General features: G+C 42.4%; 1 protein-coding gene and 1 non-coding gene across 5 annotated transcripts in view; both read left to right on the forward strand.

The window, feature by feature from the left end:
• RCAN3 (RCAN family member 3) overlaps positions 1-17,126 on the forward strand; it is a 40,136-nt gene that overhangs the window by 16,796 nt on the left and 6,214 nt on the right. The window lies entirely within an intron of this gene.
• LOC146402606 (U6 spliceosomal RNA) lies at positions 9,796-9,901 on the forward strand. The gene has a single exon (XR_014808788.1). It is a non-coding gene; the product is annotated as a U6 spliceosomal RNA (small nuclear RNA).

Raw genomic sequence — 17,126 nt, forward strand, 5'->3', positions numbered from 1 at the left:
GATACTGTGCTAGGACTTCCCGCTGCAGCTCAGCAGGGTAAGGATCTACTGTTGTCTCTACACTGGCCCAGGTTGCTGCCGAGGTACAGGTTCCATCCCTGGCCAGGCACAGTAAGTTAAGGATCTGGTGTGGCCGCAGCTGTGATGGAGATTGCAGCTGCAGCTCAGAGTCTATCCCTGGCCTAGGAGCTTCCATGTGCTATGGATGTGGCCTTAAAAAGAAGAAGAAGAAGAAGAAAGATACTATGTTTAGTGAAATAAGCCAGACCCAAGAGGACAAATATTGTATGATTCTTCTTACATGAGACGGAAAGTAGGATGGTGGTTGCCAGGGCCTGTAGGAAGCGGGGAAGGGGGAGTTACAGTGTAATTGGTCCAGAGTTTCCATTTGGGACAATGAAAACTTTTGCAGATGGATAGTGGTTGTGTATAACAGTGTGAATATACTTAATGCTACACTTAATGCTTATACTTTCATTGTACCCTTAAAAAATGGTGAAAAATGCTCAATTTTGTGTTTTGTATATTTTACCACAATAAAAAAAGCAAAAGCCCCCCATTTTTCTTGAGTTTAGCATTCTTTGTAATATGCTTTTACACACACACATATATAATATATATAAAATACGTACGTGTATGATATGTAGTATTTATGGATGGTAACACTTTGGCCCCTCGTTGCACCCTGTTGGCCCACCTTTTCAGTCCAGCAGTGGCCAGAGCACTCAGCTGTGTGCAGGTGTGTCACCCCGCAGCTGCTGGCCTTCACGACACTGTGAATATCCTGCTTTTTGTCCCAGTGTTTCTCTGCCGCCTCCGCAAAGTTGCTTGGCCATATGGATGCCTGTGCAGACATAGCAGCGTGAGGGAGTTAACTTCTCACGGGGCAGCCCTTGACCAGGAGGGGACTGAAGCCAGTAAGTCCCTCCTCCTCTGACTCCGGCCACTGATTCTGAGGGTCCTAGCTCTACAGAGGGCTCCCAGCGGGATCAAGCCTCAGCCGCCCACAGAGGTGACCAGCTTGGTAACACAACCTGGACGGATGGACGGAGGACCGGCTCTCCCTCCTCCCCTGTTCACTCTCCTGTCCTGGGGGGTCACTTCCCAAATCAGGCTCCCTGTGTGTACCGTTGCCTTGACCCCTGTTTTCCCAAGAAGCTCGGGGAAGACACAGGCAAATAACCTCCACGCTTGGTCATCCCTCCTATGTGAAGGAATCTATCTCAGGCTCTCAGTATAGGGGCAATTTTTAGGTTATGCAAAAAGGACAAAGACTAATATAAAGAAAGCCTATGTGCCCACTGAATTTAGAAAGTAAAATTTTGCTAATACAATGAAGCCTTCTCCCAGAGATAACCATTATCCTAAATTCCATGTTGATCATTTCCCATACAATTTTAACTTTTTATTAAGTTTAACCATGTGAAATTGACGTATTTGTAGGGCAACAAAATGTTCAGATACAGGTTTCCCCCTCTCTCCGAAAGTGCAGTGTTCTTACCAAACCTTTCATGAACCGAAATGGCGCAAAGCGTAGAAACAGTTACTTACGGCACATCTTACTAGCGGACTCACAATAAATCAGGGTAAAGCATAGATGCTCTCAGGCACAGTTCGGGTTCATCGGCCGTTTGATGCTGAGATGCTGAGGGTAGTTTCCTGGGACGGAGCTTTGCAGGGTCAGTCTTGCTGCTCGGGTGCCCTGCCTCTGTGCTGGCCATGGCAGAACAGGGGCTGAATGTGTTTTCACCATTTTTCATAGAAAGGAAAATCCTCTTTGGATTTATTTCACTTCACAAAAACAGATACTAAGGTACATCTTTTGTAAAAAGCAACGTGCTGGTGTAAAGCAAATTTTTAAGTAAGTGAAGATGGAGTTCCCGTCGTGGCACATCGGAAATGAATCCGACTAGGAACCATAAGGTTACGGGTTTGACCCCTGGCCTCGCTCAGTGGGTTAAGGATCCAGCGTTGCCGTGAGCTGTGGTGTAGGTCGCAGACGCAGCTCGGATCTAGTGTTGTTGTGCCTGTAGTGTAGGCCGACACCTGCAGCTCCAGTTCAGCCCCTAGCCTGGGAACTTCCATATTGCATGTGTAGCCCTAAAGAAAAAAAAAAAAAAAAGGGAAGAAAAAAAATGTATAGGATCTGTACAGTGAAAAATGTAAAACACTAATGAAGTGCATAGCATTTTACATTATTTTAAATTTTATAAAAATGGCAGAACTGTGTAAGTTTCTCTTCCAATATTCTATCTGTAAGATTAATCCATGTTGAAATACATATTCAGTTTCCCTTGCTGAATACTATACTGTTTTGCAAATATATACCATCATTGATTTACCTGTTCTTATGCACAAGCGATGTTGTGAATGTTGTGTGTGTGTCCTGTGTGTGTGGAGGTGGGTAGAGGGAGGGTCTCCTCAGGGTATGTGATCAGGAATGGTTTTACTGGCTCGTCAGGGTGCACTTGTTTAAGCAGATCCTGTCAAATAGTCTCTAAAGTTGTACCTGTTTGCATTCCTACCAGCTGGGTGTACAAATTCCCAGGAGTTCCCTGGTGGCCTAGCAGTTAAGGGTCTAGTGTCTTGGCTGTGGCCCAGGTCACTGAGCATTGTGCCAGCCGTGGTTACGAGTGCTAAGAAGCAGTGGTGAACTTGATGACATGCCAGCCCTCGTGGAACATGAAGGAGAGAAAGATATTTAACATACAAACAAGTGAATCAGAAGTTCAGATAATAAATACTATGCTGAAAATGAATAGTAGGGGATAGAGAATGACTTGATGGGTGACAAGTCAGTCAGGGAAGGCCTGTCTGAAAGAAGTGATATTTGAAGTCACTGAATAATGAGGAAGAACCAGTAGAATATTTAAGATGCCTTGGCTTCCTATAAAGTAACTCTGATTTATCCTAACATAATTTAAACAGCTTTTCTCCAATGTGTATATATAGTCAAAACTCCTTGTAATTTTTTTTTTTTTTTGGTCTTTTTAGGGCCACACCCGTGGCATATGGAGGTTCCCAGGCTAGAGAGTGAATTAGAGCTGTAGCTGCCAGCCTACACCACAGCCACAGCAATGTCAGATTGGAGCCGAGTCTGCGACCTACACCACAGTTCGCAGCAACGCTGGAGCCTTAACCCACTGAGTGAGGCCAGGGATTGAACCGCCATCCTAGGCAGATTCGTTTCCACTGAGCCACAACGGGAACTCCTGTAATTTTTTTAAAATCTATCTCAAAGCAAATAAGGGTACCTATGCTGCATTGAAGTGCTTTTTTTAGGGCTGCACCCATGGCATATGGAGGTTCCCAAGTAAGCGTCAAATCAGAGCTACAGCTGCCGGCCTACACCACAGCCACAGCAACGCCAGATCCGTAACCCACTGAGCAAGGTCAGGGATCGAACCCACAACCTCATGGCTTTTAGTTGGATTTGTTTCTGCTGCGCCATGACAGGAACTCCTGCACTGAAGCTTTTTATTCCCCAGTAATTTCAATTTTGGTTGAAACAGATTGGCCACTCCCAGGATCAGGTTAGGATGGAATGCTCTTGGGTTCTAAGAGACCTCTAGATTACCCTGTGTATGTGCTCCAAAGCAGCTGCTCCTCGGGGTGAAGGTTGGGTAATTCAGGAGCTCGAGAGCTCAGGATAGACGTGTGCGTTGCCTTCACACTGCCTGGCACGGAGCCCAGCTTTCGAGCCTTGCTGTTCCTTAAAATATGTGATGAATAAAAAAATGGGAAGCTTATCTACAGGGCAGATAACATTTATGTTAACATTATGTTAAACTCTCCTAAATTAATTTCAATAGCTGTGTATTTTCTATTTAATTTCCTTATCTGACTTATATTTCTATTTTTCTAAGTTTTATAGGTTGTATTATATTGGGATAGCACAACATGTCCATAATACATGTGTGTATATTTTTTAAAAGTAGATAAATAAAATGTATTGGCAGTGCATATTGAAACACTTACACTGGTTTGGATGTACAAAGGACTCTTTTCCCTAAACCCCCTTCTTTTTGGCTGCACCGAGGCATGTGAAAGTTCCCAAGTCAGAGATCAAATCTGTGTCGCTGCAGAAACAATGCCAGATCCTTCATCTGCTGTGCCACCGCGGGAACCCCCCAACCCCTTTTAAGAGTGAGTCGCCTTCAGCAGTGGTGGCCAGCACCTCCAATACTGCAGCATGTATGTCTTGCAAACAAGGGTATTCTAAAAGAAAAATCAAAATTCAGGAAATTAAGATTCATGCGTTACATCCTTCTAATCGTCAGGCCCCATTATATTGGTTCCAACAGTGTCCTTTATAGCAAAAAAAAAAAAAAAAAAAAAAATCCAGCCCCCATCCCACAGCGCATTCAGTTCTCCAATCTCTTTAGTCTCCTTCAGTCTGAAGCAGTCCCTGGTCTTCCCCGCCGTTCGGGATGCTCACACTTTTGGAGACTGCAGGCTAGGTATTTTGTGGCCCGCATCTCAGTTTGGGTTTGTCTGATGTTTCCTCAGGATCAGAGTCAGGTTGTGCATCTTTGGCAGGAACATCACAGAAGTGATGCTGTTCTCTTCGCACATCCATTTTTAATTTGTCCTGTTACCCATGAAATGCACTCTGAGCCCTTAAGACAGTGTCTCTCAGGTTTCTCCACTGTCAGGTCCTTCTTTTTCTCCTTGTAATTAGTAACTGTTTTGTGGGAGGTACTTTGAAACTGTAAATGTCCTGCTTACCCATCAAGTTTTAAATATATTTATTCTTATCAGTGATATTCACAGTTTCCAATTTTATTTGATGGTTATAATCTGTTACTGTCGTGATTTTTATGCTCACATACACACAAAGATCTAGAAGGAGTCCAAAGACAACAGATCTCCATGTTACTGCCAATCACTGAGCACATGGACAAGCCTGAGAGTGAAAGGTTTGCTGGTCTTTTTGTGTAACTGACGTTGACGAAGAGGAGTCCTGTTTTGCGCCTCCACATTTTCCTATAAACTGTGTCAGCCTTCATGTCAGCCTTGTCCACTTGTTTTAAGTGACTTTTCATTCTCTGCAAGCTTCGCATCATGATTACACATGCAGGAAGCAATTTCAGGGCCATCACCAAATGGTTGGCTTGATAAAATAGAAAACAAAACAAAAAGAGAAAAAAAAATTGTAAGTGATCAGCAAGTATTTATTTAGTGAATAAATTCTAGACTTACTGTTGATGCTTGTTCAGTAGTATCATCTCTTGAGTGTCCATAAAGTTTCCATCTTAAAGAAAAGAAGATGGAGATGCAGAAATATACGTAGTACCTGGTATTTTAAGGAAAAAGAGATTTACCCTACAGTGAATGGCCCTATCTTTTTTTTCCCGAAAGGTAAAATTAATAATCCCCCTCAGTGGGTTGGGGATCTGGCGTTGCCGTGAACCGTGACGTAGGTCACAGACATGGCTCGGATCCTGTGTTGGCTGGCAGCCATAGCTCCAGTTCAACCCCTAGCTTGGGAACATCCATATGCTGCATGTTCAGCCCTTAAAAAAAAAAAAAGTAAATAAGCAAGATGGAAAGCCACTGATGCGAAAACAGTATATGTTTTCAATATATACAGTCTGCTATGGCTACAGTTTTTTTAGAAAAAAATCGCTGCACTCTCTTCCTCAATTCAAGTCCATGTTCATAGCAGGCATGCAGAGTCCTCAGTGTCATAACAAAGAAGCAGTGTCCTCTGCTTCAGAGGGTCAGGGTCATAGGTCACCTTCTGAAGAATCCTGGGAAGATGGATTTTAATCAGTGATTCACTGTATCACCCACTGGTTCTAATCAGTGAGTCACTTGTCACCCACTGCACCTGACTCTCCTGGGAGGGCATGTCTCCTAGGTGACTGTTCCATCAGCTCAATGCACCTGAATTCAGCTAAAGGGCTTTTAAGAAGGGCAGTTTCTAACTTTCCATTGGTGACCTCCATAGGACCTGCTGTCAGGTTCATCCTATGTCATCGCTCTGCATTTGTCTCCTTCCTGGGGAATCCGCGGCACCCAATAGAGTGGCTGTTTCTGTGACCACAGAATGGCGAGTGGACTATTGCAAAAGCTCGACCTATTTCTGTTAATGATGGTGATAATGCTCCCTATGTATTGTTGTAAGAGCTTTAAGTATTCTCTCTTGCTATCTTCACCAGTAACCGGGGAAGTGAGTCCTTTTATTATCCTCATTTAATGAATAAGGAAACTGTAGGCACAGTGAAAGTAAGTAACTTGCCCAAGGTCACACAGCTAGTAAACAGAGCCACAAATCAATACCAGGCAAGCTAGCTCCAGACTTCTGTGCTCAGAAGATAAGTGGCTGGTAGAAGCAGCCCTAAGACCTTGCTGCAGTTATCCGTTCAGGGTATGGGTTCCTCCCCGGGTCTTCCTTTTGTGGTCTCATGTATGAAGACACGAACAGTCTCTGTCCCTGGATGCGGAAAGGAGGGTTTTATCCACGCTAAAGGCCAGTGAACAGAGAGCTGCTGGTCCTCAGGAACGGATCATATGTATGCATATCCCCCTCAGATGCAGAGGTGGGTTTGGTACTTTTTCATCAAAGCCAGTGCTCCGTCACCGAGGTCACAGGAAGGAAACCACCATGTTGATGACCTTGTCCCTGACGGGGCCATCAGAGCATCTCCAGGCTGGCATCTGCTATCTTCCCTACTCCAGCAGAAGCCTCAGCCTGGACGTGAAGTTCAAGCTGAACCGGACCTTCCCTGATCTTTCCTACTTCTCGGGCAGGGAGACAAGAAAGAGAGAGTGAAGATTCAGGTGGACGCCTAGGGAAGGGAGTCATGGATTTCCTGGTGCAGCTGGCAGAGATACACAACGCTGACCTTGACAACTGAAGCCTGAGTGCTTGGAACAGCAGTCTGGGCAACTGAAATTGTTTTCCTTCTTCCTGGGAAAATTCACAGAGTTTTCAGAAGAACTCACTTTTGTGGTGTTTCTCACCTCTGATTATTTTATTTATTTATTTATTGTCTTTTTGTCTTTCTAGGGCCACATCCGCGGCATATGGAGGTTCCCAGGTTAGGGATCCAGTTGGAGCTGTAGCCGCTGGCCTACAGCAGAGCCATAGCAACGCAGGATCCCAGCCGCTTCTGCAACCTACACCACAGCTCATGGCAATGCCGGATCCTTAACCCACTGAGCAAGGCCAGGGATTGCCCGCAACCTTATGGTTCCTAGTCAGATTTGTTTCCGCTGTGCCACAACGGGAACTCTTCACCTCTGATATTTTTAGAACAAGCTGTATGTTGGAGCACAAGTGCCTGGATGGGTTTGCAAACCTGAAGTGTTTCGTGGGCCATTTTGAGTCTTTGCTTAGGTAACTGCCCTGTCATCTGACTGCCTCTGCATGATACCCGTCAGCAGCAGAGATGCTTCATGAGGGGCCAGGGGACGGCTAAACAGGAGACAGAATTCTCTGCCTCACCATTTGTCCTGTCTCCCTACTTTTGTTCCGTCTGCTCTTTCCTCCAGGGGACCTGGTAATCTACTGCTCTATCTTCCCTGCTCTTTTCAGTAAACAGCCAAAGAGCTTTTAAGCTAATAAGAAAAAAGACAAAAGCTATTGCCATTGCTGAGGGACTGTCAGCAGCTGGGACCTTGTTAGAAGTTCTCATAGTTAGGGTTTCAAAGACTGTGTTTCTCCAATAGATATTCCCCAGAAAAGCCAGATGAGAAGTGTTTTTGTTTATTGTTGGGCCTAGGGGCTTGAATATCATTGATTGAGTGCATTGCCTTCATAACTTGAAAATGGGATGTGTGTATGTGTGTGTGTGAGTCTGGGTGGAGGAATCCTGGGGGGAAGGGAGAAAGAGCGTGTGTGTGTGTGTGTGTGTGTGTGTGTGTGTGTGTGCGCGTGCATGCACACACTTGTCTGGGTGGAGATTTTTCCTGTGGAGACCCTACATAATCAGCTTAATGGTTAATGTGATTGGGTGGTAGCTGCAGATCTCATTGCCCTCCTGAAGTGGCAGGCTGTGTTCTCTAGGTGTTTTAGAACGAGCAATTAGCCACCAACCCGCTGGAAAATGACTTCTGCATTGTGCACACGTCCTCTGTGCAAGCACAATCACAAACTCTTTTCCAGCTTAGCCATAAAGGAAAAGGCAGAACTGATGGCCTTGCCTCTGATTTCGCTGACCCTGTCTCCTCTGGACTTGAAAGACAGAGAAGGTAAAAATCTCTTGCCTTAGGACCCCAAAGGTAATTTCATATCTGAATGGACTGAAGCATCACTTATCTCAACAGTGAAATTGTTCCTCCTCCAACTTAATGTACAGAAATGTTAGATCCCTCAGGTCTTAGGGATCCAAGGCCAAGGGGTGCAGCAAAATTTTTATCATAGTTTGTTTCTCAGTGAAGTTGATAAACCTCACCTTCTCTGTTTTGGTCTGGGGATCAGAGAGTAGAGCAGATGTATTTCCAGAAAGGTCGGGAAATGTGCACTTAGCTGCCATCCTCCTCTGTTACTCCTGGAAGCCTGGTTTCCTTTGGGACCTTTTCTTTTTTTTTTTTTTTTTTTTTTGCTTTTTGCCTTTTCTAGGGCTGCTCCCACGGCATATGGAGGTTCCCAGGCTAGGGGTTGAATTGGATCTATAGCCACCGTCTTACGCCAGAGCCACAGCAACGCAGGATTCGAGCCGCTTCTGTAACCTACACCACAGCTCATGGCAATGCCGGATCCTTAACCCGCTAAGCAAGGGCAGGGATCAAACCTGCAACCTCATGGTTCCTAGTCGGATTTCGTTAACCACTACACCACGACAGGAAGTCCCCTTTGGGACCTTTTCTTGTTTTCTCTTTCAGTGATTTTAGGTGCCTGTCGGCTAGCTCCACAGTACTTTCCTGAGTTCCCAGGAAAGTTGTTGGTTACGCCTTATCCCTTGCACGTTTTAGGTGCAAGGTATTCATAGGCGTTTTCACTGCTGCCTTGCTGCATGGATGATTTCAGCACGTGAAGGCAGCTCTGGTCTATATTTTGTGGAAAACTTACATAACAGGAGAAGCCTTGTTTTTTAGGCCAAATTATTTGTTATTCCAAAAGATGTTGTACTGCCAGAGGGGACTATGTAGTGACCACTGAAAGCGTGGTCAGTGATGATTTTCATTTTATGGGATCCTTGTTATCTTATCAAAAGTCAGTGTGCAGCCATCTCCCTTTTAACAGGATGATATTACTTTTACATCATTAGAGAAGTCAGAAAACTTAAAAGATGAATTATTTCTAAAACAATTTAGGGAGGCAAGTAATTTGGTTTCTGAATAAATTATGTTTGTCACCAGTCATTTGTCACAAGTCATTTTCAGCCCAAGGTCACAGATTAAGTCCTTACCTGCAGTCTTCTAAATCCCTGGGACAGTCAGGGACAGCCTCAGAAATCCATGAGCTGCTATCTGCGGACTCATGGAAGGGTGGAGCCACCAGCTAAGGGCTCTTCCCTTTTTCCTCAAACAGGAAACAGCAATAGTTTTGTCTCCCTGTCCATTTTTCATGTTTTCTGCACACCTGTAACCTTGAAATCACACATTCCAAAAACCCTGTTTGTGCCACATCCAGGGAAAAATGCATGTGAAAGAGAAGGAAAGAACAAACTAAATGTAGGAAAGGTCTCATCAATTCTTGCATAGCTTCATTTTTGAGGAATTCTTAATTGGTTCATAGATATTAGGATTTAGAAGAGAGACCCATATATTGCTGTCACCTGCCTGTTACATTCAATTACAGTGTATTTGGGAAATGATTTTAAAAATTGCTTTGAATGGAAATAGGTGTTCACTTTAGCAGCACATTTACTAAAATTGGAATAATACATAGGAGATTAGCATGGCCCCGTGCAAGGATGACACACAAATTTGTGAAGCCGTCCATATTTTTGAGACAGAAGACCTGTACTTGGAAAACTATAAGATGCTGATGAAAGTGATCAAAGATGACACAAACAGATGAAAAGATATACCATGCTCTTGGGTTGGAAGAATCAATATTGTCAAAATGACTCTATTACCCATCACAATCTACAGATTCAATGTCATCCCTGTCAAATTACCGATGACAGTGTTCACAGAACTAGAGCAAGATATTTTAAATTTTGTATGGAAACACGAAAGACCTGAAATAGGCAAAGCAGTCTTGAAAAGAAGACTGGGATTTGAGGAATCAGGCTCCCTGACTGCAGACCATACTACAAAGCTACAGTAATCAAATAGTGTGGTACTGGCACAAAAACAGAAATGTAGATCAGTGGAACAGGATAGAAAGCCCAAAAATAAACCCAAACGCCTGTGGTCAATTAATGTATGACAAAGGAGGCAAGAATATGCAATGGAAAAAAGACAGTCTCTTCAATAAGTGGTGCTTGGGGAGTTCCCATTATGGTGCAGCAGAAATGAACCTGACTAGTATTCATGAGGATGCGGGTTCGATCCCTGGCCTTGCTCGGTGGTTTAAGGATCCAGTGTTGTGGTGAGATGTGGTGTTGGTCACAAGCAAGGCTCGGATCTGGAGTAGCTGTGGCTGTGGTGTAGGCTGGCAGCTGCAGCTCCAATTGGACCTCTAGCCTGAGAACTTCCATATGCCACGTGTGCAGCCCTAAAAAGCAAAAAGAAAAAAAAGTGGTGCTGAGGAAAACTGGACAGCCGCATGCAAAAGACCGAAATTAGAACTCTCTAACACCATACACAAAAATAAGCTCAAAAATGGATTAAGGACCTAAACAAAGGCAGATACAATAAAACTTCTAGAGGAGGAAGTTCTTGGTGTGGTACAGTGGGTTAATGATCTGGCATTGTCACAGCTGTGGCATAGGTCACAGCTCTGGCTCAATTTCCATCCCTGGCCTGGGAACTTCTATATCCCACAGGTGCAGCTGAAAAAGAAAGAAAGGGAAAAAAACAAAAAACAAAAAACTCTGAGAAGAAAACTTAGGCAGAACACCCTTTGACATAAATTACAGCAATATCTTGTTTGATCCACCTCCTAGGAGTAATGAAAATAAAAAGAAAAATAAACAAATGGAACCTAATTAAACTTAAAAGCTTTTGCACAGGAAAGGAAACTAAAAAAGAAAAGACAATCCACAGAAAAATCTTGGCAAACAAAGCCACTGCCAAGAGATTAATCTCCAAAATATACAAACATCTCATGCAGCTTTATATCAAAAAAACATACAACTCAATAAAAAAAAAATGGGCAGAAGATCTGAACAGACATTTCTCCAAAGACAGATGGCCAAAAAGCACATGAAAAGATGCTCAACATCACTAATTATTAGAGAAATGCGAGTCAAAACTACCACACGCCAGTAGAATGGCCATCATCAAAACATCTACAAACAGTAAATGCTGGAAAGGGTATGGAGAAAAGGGAACCCTCTTACACTGTTGGTGGGAATGTAAATTGGTATAACAACTATGGAGGACAGTATGGAAGTTCCTTAAAAAAATATAGAGCTACGATACGATCTAGCAGTCCACTCCTGGGCATCTATCTGGAGAAAACCGTAATTCAAAAGGGAACCCTCTCACACTGTTGGCGGGAATGTAAATTGGTATAGGGAGTTCCCGTTGTGGCGCAGTGGTTAACAAATCTAACTAGGAACCATGAGGTTGTGGGTTCGGTCCCTGCCCCTGCTCAGTGGGTTAAGGATCCGGTGTTGCCGTGAGCTGTGGTGTAGGTTGCAGACGCGGCTTGGATCCCGCGTTGCTGTGGCTCTGGCATAGGCCGGTGGCTATGGCTCCGATTCGACCCCTAGCCTGGGAACCTCCATATGCCGCAGGGGCGGTCCAAGAAATAGCAAAAAGACAAAAAAAAAAAATAAAAAAATAAATTGGTATAACACAGTATGGAGGTTCCTTTGAAAAATAGTAAACTACAATATGATCTAACAGTCCACTCCTGGGCATCTATCTGGAGGAAACCATAATTCAAAAAGATGCATGTACCCCAGCGTTCATTGCAGCACTATTTACAACAGCCAAGGCATGGAAGCAACCTAAATGTCCATTGACAAAGAAATGGAAAAAGAAGATATGGTACCTATATACAAAGGAGTATTACTCAGCCATAAAAAAAGAACAAAATAATATCATTTGCAAACATGGAAGGACCTAGAGATTGTCATACTAAGTGAAGTAAGACAGACATCGTATGATATCACTTATATGCGGAATCTAACAAAAATAATACAAAAGAACTTACTTATAAAACAGAAACAAACTCAGATTTCAAAGCTGAACTTATGGTTACCATAGGTGAAACCTTTGGGGGGAGGGAGGTATTTGGAGAGTGGGAATAACATATACATACTGCTATATAAAATAGATAATTAACAGGAACCTACTGTATAGCACAGGGAAGTCTACTAAATAGTTTTAATAGCCTCTGTGGGGAAAAAAGAATGGATATATGTATAGCTGATTCATTTTGCTGTGCGCCTGAAACTAATGCAATATTGTAAGTCAACTATATTCTAATTAAATTTTAAGAAACGAAAGGAAATAGGAAGAAGGATATGATTATCAATAGCTGTTTAGTTTGCAAAATAGCTTGTGTTATTGTTATTATGAAAAAATTAGGAATAAATACATGGTCCTTTCACCCCGAATGTGGAACACTTATTCCATATTACTATACTAATATTTTCTAAGCCATACTTAATTAGTTTTCTTCCTTGGTTTCCATTTCTATTGTGATCAGTGTTGATATTTTTAACTGCCTCCTGTGGGAGTTTTAATGTTTACTTCGTATTCAAAATATGTTTAAAGTAAGCATCTACCAGGAATTAAATGAAATGTGATTCCACAGAGTCTCAATTCTAATTTTTTTAAAAGTGACAAAGCCAAACATCTTTGAAATGGATACTGAGGAAACTGTGAAATATGCCTAGAAGTATTGATAATTACTAGTATTGAATATACTTACATGTTTATATTTCTTTTTAAGACCTGATGTGCTATTTTAAAACGTTTATCTTTTAAAATAGATAGGGAAATGGTGCTTTGTCCCTGTTTCATTAATGTGTAGAAATAATGTAGAAAATAAGAACAGGTTTGATCTTAAAGTTCACCTCCCTCTGTAGTACATTTGGAAGCTATCACTTGGAGTTCCTGTTGTGGCTCAGCAGAAATGAATCTGACTAGTATCCATGAGAACACAGGTTCGATCCCTGGCCTTGCTCAGTGGGTAAAGGATCCAGCGTTGCTGTGGCTGTGGCGTAGGCTGGCAGCTACAGCTCTGATTGGACCTCTAGCCTGGGAACCTACATATGCTGAGAGTGTGGCCCTAACAAGACAAAAAAAGAAAGAAATCCGTCACTTAACACATGGCCTGGCTTGTCGTTGGTTGTTTTATATTTTTTTTTAAGCAAATGAACAAAAAATAATATCTTTAGGATTTAAATGACATTTCCTAAATAATAAGATATTTGAATGTTAGGAGAAAATAAATATTTATGCACAGATCATTCTATGTTTTATCAAATTGGAGAAAAACCACAAAGTGGTAAGTAAATGTTTAGATTGGGAGAAGTTAATAAATGAGGAAATATATAATTTTCACTTCACTATCAACGGTAGTTAAAAGATCTTCACATAGGCCAAAAATAAAGCTACCTTATAGGTTCCTTTTATTGTGTCACTGTTGACAAGCCTAAGGAATATTTCTTTTTTGCTTTGCTTTTTTTTTTTTTTTAAGGGCCACACCCACAGTACATGGAGTTTCCCAGGCTAGAGGTTGAATTGGAGCTACGGCTGCTGGCCTACAGCAGCCACAGCAACACCAGATCCAAGCTGAGTCTGCAACCTACACCACAGCTCATGGCAACACTGGATCCTTAACCCACTGAGCAAAGCCAGCCGTTGAACCCGTGTCCTCATGGTTACTAGTCAGGTTCATTACCACAAAGCCATAGTGGGAACTCTTGGAATATTTCTTAAGATATTGAGATTTTTTTTTTTTTAGTTCTATTTTGTTGCATTTCACTTATTAAACTATTGTATAAAATGACTGGCAAAGAATGTTTAATTTTGCTATTCTTTCGGTAATTAAAGTTAGGGTTTTTTTCCCACTATCCCAATTCATTACAAATGGGAAAAGAGCCATTTTGTTCTCTGCCTCATAGAGTGACTCAAATATTGTTCTCCCTCTTTCCTGCTCTAGTTCATCTCAAATACTTAGGGCGTATTTATCTAATTTTACTTTTTACTAAAAAGTGCTACTGTTGTGGAATTACTCTGAAATGAACCCTGAGAGCAAGATGTGACTTTTTATCTTTGTAGGAGAGGATCCATGGCCATAGGATGTTATACATCTTGGGAAAAGGTGCTAAATGCACATTAACATCTTTCATAGAAATTCCATTCAGAGAAAAAAAATCCATTGAAAAAGAAGGCAAAAAGAGATAAAATGAACATAGAAAATTCGAGGCAAATAGATAAAGAAGGATGGTAGTATCCAAAAATATCAGTAATCCCAACAGTGGGCTGATTTCTCCAACTTAAAGACAATGCTCGTCAAGTTGGATTCATTTACACACACATTCTTTTTAGGATGTGGGTTTTTTTTTTTTTTTTTTGTCTTTTTTTTTTTTTTTTGTCTTTTTGCTATTTCTTGGGCCACTCCCGCAGCATATGGAGGTTCCCAGGCTAGGGGTCGAATTGGAGCTATAGCCACCAGCCTATGCCAGAGCCACAGCAACACAGGATCCGAGCCGCGTCTGTGACCTACACCTCAGCTCACGGCAATGCCAGATCATTAACCCACTGAGCAAGGGCAGGGATTGAACCCGAAACTTCATGGTTCCTAGTCAGATTCGTTAACCACTGCGCCACGACGGGAACTCCAGGATGTGTATTTAAAACATAAGGGTACATAGGAGTTCTCTTTTGCACAGTGGGTTATGGATCCGGCATTGTCACTATAGTGACTTGGGTCTCTGCTGTGACTCAGGTTCGATCCCTGGCCCAGGAACAACTTTATGCCATGGGTGCAGCCAAAAAAAAAAAAAAAAAAAGTCCATCCAAAACCTCTACGTGAATGTTCATAGCAGCCTTATTTGTTATAGTTCAAAACTAGAAATGACCCAAATGTCTATTAACAGGTAAATGGATAACCATCCTTACAGTGGAATTCTGCTCGACAATATAAAGGACCAGGAAAGAGAACACAGTAATATCTCAGAACAATCATGCTCAGTGAAGAAACCCAGACCCCACCCCCACCAAAAGTACATTTATATAAAATGCTAAAAAAATACAATCTAATCTAGAATGACAGAAAAAAAGAGAGAGTGGTTACTGAGGAGGGGTGCTCCTCAGACACATCTGCTTGCTTGCTTTTTTTTTTTTTTTTTTTTGTCTTTTCAGGGCTGCACCCTCGGCATATGGAGATTCCCAGGCTAGGGGTCCAATTGGAGCTACAGCGGCCGGCCTACGCCACAGCCACAGCAACACCAGATCTGAGCCGCATTTGCGACCTACACCACAGCTCACAACAACGCCGGATCCTTAACCTGCTGAGTGAGGCCAGAGATCGAACCTGCAACCTCATGGTTCCTAGTTGGATTTGTTTCCCCTGTGCCACAACGGGTACCCCACATCTGCTTTATATTGACTAAAGAATTGAACATAAGGGAGTTCCCGTCGTGGCTGGGTGGTTAATGAATCCGACTAGGAACCATGAGGTTGCGGGTTCCATCCCTGGCCTTGCTCAGCAGGTTAAGGATCCGATGTTGCCGTGAGCTGTGGCATCTGTCGCAGACTCAGCTCGGATCCCATGTTGCTGCGGCTCTGGTATAGACCAGCGGCTACAGCTCCGATTAGACCCCTAGCCTGGGAACCTTCTATATGCCACCGGAGCAGCCCTAGAAAAGACAAAAAAAAAAAATTGAACATGAAAGGTAAAACCATAAAACTTTGAGAAGGCAATCTAGGAAAACATCATTATGATCTCAAACTGTAGAAAGATTTAAGATACAATGCAAAAGGGAAAGTGGATACATTTAATAATGTTCAAATATAAAACATATTTCTCAAAGAACTACAGTGAAAAGAAGTGGGAAAAATATTTATGGCACAATAATTGACAAAGAGTAAGTATCTCTATGCTGCAGATGCAGCCTTAAAAAAAAAAATTAGGATCTCCATAGGACTCCCATGACACAGTAAAAAAAGACAACCCAAAAACAGACAAAAGGTAGGAACAGATGTAACTCATTAAGAGGAGCACCAAATGGCCAGTAAATGTGAAAAGAGGCTCAGCTTCCTTATTATTCAGAGAAATGTGAATTGTAACCAAGTTTAGAGCCCATTTCATATTCCCTATGTCACATCAATAAAAATATAAAAATCTGTATCATGTTGACATAGATATAATACAACCAGAACATGTATCCATTCTTAGAGAGTAAATTGGTACAAACACTTTGAAGACAATTTGGCGTCATCTATAAAGTTCAAAGATGTAACAACAACAAAAAAAGCAAAAAAAAAAAAAAAAAAAAAAGAGCTCCTATTGTGGCTCAGCATTAGCAAACTTGACTAGTATCCACGAGGATGAGAGTTCGATCCTTGGCCTTGCTCAGTGGGTTAAGAATCCAGCATTGCTAAGAGCTGCAGTATAAGTTGCAGGCATGGCTCAGATCCCAAGTTGCTTTGGCTGTGGTGTAGCCTGACAGCTACAGCTCCAATTCAGCCCCTAGCCTGGGAACTTCCATATGCTGCAGGGGTGGCCCTGAAAAGCAAAAAAAAAAAAAAAGTAAAGTTACAGATGTACCAGTGCTGAGGCTCAGGAATTCCTCTTGCACTATGTACACCAGAGAAACTCATGCATGTGGGTACCACACATGTTCACAGCAGCACTTGTAGGAGCGAAAAACTGGAAGCAGTCTAGATTCCAGCTGTTTTGGAAGAATTGTGGCATATATAGCTCAGCAGTGGAATACTGTATAGTTGTGAAAGGGTAGCTCAGAGTTACAGCAGCAAGGAAGAGTCTTAGGAATAAAATGTAATGGAAAAAAGCAAGTTACAAAAGAATACGCACGGGGTTCCCATTGTGGCGCAGCGGAAATGAATCCGACTAGGAACCATGAGGTTGCGAGTTCCAT

The sequence above is a fragment of the Sus scrofa genome, chromosome 6 (genome assembly GCF_054392235.1).
Source record: "Sus scrofa isolate SSC_HxYL_T2T_F1_AM1 chromosome 6, Sscrofa_HxYL_maternal_Yorkshire_Landrace_v2.0, whole genome shotgun sequence".
NCBI lineage: Eukaryota > Metazoa > Chordata > Mammalia > Artiodactyla > Suidae > Sus > Sus scrofa.